The sequence below is a fragment of the Rhinoderma darwinii genome, unplaced genomic scaffold (assembly GCF_050947455.1).
Source record: "Rhinoderma darwinii isolate aRhiDar2 unplaced genomic scaffold, aRhiDar2.hap1 Scaffold_466, whole genome shotgun sequence".
Taxonomy (NCBI): domain Eukaryota; kingdom Metazoa; phylum Chordata; class Amphibia; order Anura; family Rhinodermatidae; genus Rhinoderma; species Rhinoderma darwinii.
In genome coordinates, this window is record NW_027464011.1 from 47,876 (window position 1) to 50,599 (window position 2,724).

At 51.0% G+C, this 2,724-nt stretch overlaps 1 non-coding gene across 1 annotated transcript; it reads left to right on the forward strand.

Moving 5' to 3' along the window:
* The first annotated feature begins 744 nt into the window (after positions 1–744).
* Positions 745–935, forward strand: LOC142718396 (U2 spliceosomal RNA). Its single transcript, XR_012872518.1, has one exon. It is a non-coding gene; the product is annotated as a U2 spliceosomal RNA (small nuclear RNA).
* The last annotated feature ends 1,789 nt before the right edge of the window (positions 936–2,724 follow it).

Sequence of the window (2,724 nt, forward strand, 5' to 3'; positions counted from 1 at the left end):
AAGAGAGCAGCAATTTGGATTTGTTACTATGTTACCTAGAAGAATAACAAACTGTGCAAGGATGGAGGTTGTAGGATCAAGGAGAAGTTGTCTGTAAAGTTGGTGGATGCTTATTTTCCATTTTGCAGTCCCTTGTCTCCCTCTTGTGGCCTCCTGGAGGCAACTAGCTGTGCAAAAAAAGACAGCCTGGCGGCCGGCTGTTGCAGTGTTGCCCTCTCAGGCAACACTGAGTGACTGACTGAGCCGCACCGTCTTATATAAAGTTCAGACGGAACTTTGCACGTGTCATAGTGGAGCCCTGAGGAGCCAGAGCCAGCTTTCTGACATCATAATGGGGCCTCAGAGATAAAAGCCTGGGCCCAGGCAGTGTTGGTCAGTGCTGCTCAGCAGGCAGCACTGGACTGGACTGGATTACAGCTGATACAAGGTGTGAAGGAACAAGGGGTGGCTGTGGGCATGCACTTGCTGCCGCTGCCAGTGTTTATCTGCATGGCAGCAGGGCATTTGGGCGTTGCCAGGAAGGCGTTTTTATGTAGATTCCTCCTCTTTCAGCACTGCATTGTGGTGCAAGCAAAAGAAGCAAATCCTGTCTGGCTTCCTCTCCGGCCTTTATTCACCTCCCGTGTAGCTGTGAGTGTGTGAGCCTGCAGGGCCCCATGGAATTGCCTAGAAGTAGGCTGAATCGCTGCAAGGGCTGAACAGCAGTATCGGGCAGGCTCGGGCAACGCGCGGCCCGTTCGGGTTATCGCTTCTCGGCCTTTTGGCTAAGATCAAGTGTAGTATCTGTTCTTATCAGTTTAATATCTGATACGTCCCCTATCTGGGGACCATATATTAAATGGATTTTTAGAACAGGGAGATGGAAATAGAGCTTGCTCTGTCCACTCCACGCATTGACCTGGTATTGCAGTATTTCCAGGACCGGTGCACCCTTTCCTTATGTGTTGACTAAAATCAGATTCCAAAAGTGTTTTTTGTGTTTGCCATTGTTTCTGTCTTTCTGAATGGATCTCCCCTTTTAATCCCATTATTTCAACACCTGTTGGACAATGCATGAGTGATAATGAGCTAATTGATTAAATGCAATTAATGAATACATTGCCACCTCTTGTTTTGTGTCGTCTGTGTGTCTGTGTTTCCGGCATTTCACATTGGAACAGCTCACTCACCTTCCTTGTCTTCTCTCCGCCCTCCCTTTTAGGTAAGTTAAAGAGCTGCACCTGAGCCAGCCACTGATTGATGCAGCACCACAGTCAAATAGTGGAGTGGAGTAGGGGAACAGCAAACAGCCATTAAAGCCGCCCGCCCGCCACAATGGACCTACCTGTGTACACTAGATGGATGTGATGGAATGTACTGTCGTCCCTACATTTCAAGAAGGAGTAAGAATTGCAGTTGCAACAAAGCCTTGCTTGCCTACAAAGAGAGCAGCAATTTGGATTTGTTACTATGTTACCTAGAAGAATAACAAACTGTGCAAGGATGGAGGTTGTAGGATCAAGGAGAAGTTGTCTGTAAAGTTGGTGGATGCTTATTTTCCATTTTGCAGTCCCTTGTCTCCCTCTTGTGGCCTCCTGGAGGCAACTAGCTGTGCAAAAAAAGACAGCCTGGCGGCCGGCTGTTGCAGTGTTGCCCTCTCAGGCAACACTGAGTGACTGACTGAGCCGCACCGTCTTATATAAAGTTCAGACGGAACTTTGCACGTGTCATAGTGGAGCCCTGAGGAGCCAGAGCCAGCTTTCTGACATCATAATGGGGCCTCAGAGATAAAAGCCTGGGCCCAGGCAGTGTTGGTCAGTGCTGCTCAGCAGGCAGCACTGGACTGGACTGGATTACAGCTGATACAAGGTGTGAAGGAACAAGGGGTGGCTGTGGGCATGCACTTGCTGCCGCTGCCAGTGTTTATCTGCATGGCAGCAGGGCATTTGGGCGTTGCCAGGAAGGCGTTTTTATGTAGATTCCTCCTCTTTCAGCACTGCATTGTGGTGCAAGCAAAAGAAGCAAATCCTGTCTGGCTTCCTCTCCGGCCTTTATTCACCTCCCGTGTAGCTGTGAGTGTGTGAGCCTGCAGGGCCCCATGGAATTGCCTAGAAGTAGGCTGAATCGCTGCAAGGGCTGAACAGCAGTATCGGGCAGGCTCGGGCAACGCGCGGCCCGTTCGGGTTATCGCTTCTCGGCCTTTTGGCTAAGACCAAGTGTATTTATACAGGAGGTTTTGTCAGAAGGTGCCTGGGGTACCCGGCTACTTGGCCTGGGGGGATCGTCACAGGTTTATCGCCTTGACTTCACCCCCCTGCAGCTATTGGGTAGTCGGACTAGTCCTCAGGCAACGAGAAGGGATCACTAGGCGGACGGCTTGCGCCGGACGGCCTAGAAGGGCGAATCCTTGTCGGGACAAGCTGAAAATGCCGTTTGCGTACGGATTCGTGACTGGGGAAACCCAGTTGCGACAATCTATCCGGATTGAGGTCGAGGAGAAACATCGCCAGCGGAAGAACCTGAAGTTCATAGTAGGGGAAATCCTGCTTGGCTTCTTCGGCCTCAGACGGGAGAACATCCTGTGTCTTAATGACCAGGAAGGCCGCGGACGATATACCATCTCCTTTTGTACCGCGGCCTGCTGCGACACCATCTGTGCAGCCCTGTCTGGTGCGGACCAGACAGAAGAGCGCCTGGACGGGCTCTATTTCGCATTCCTCTACGGGGAGGAATCTATTCCACTTG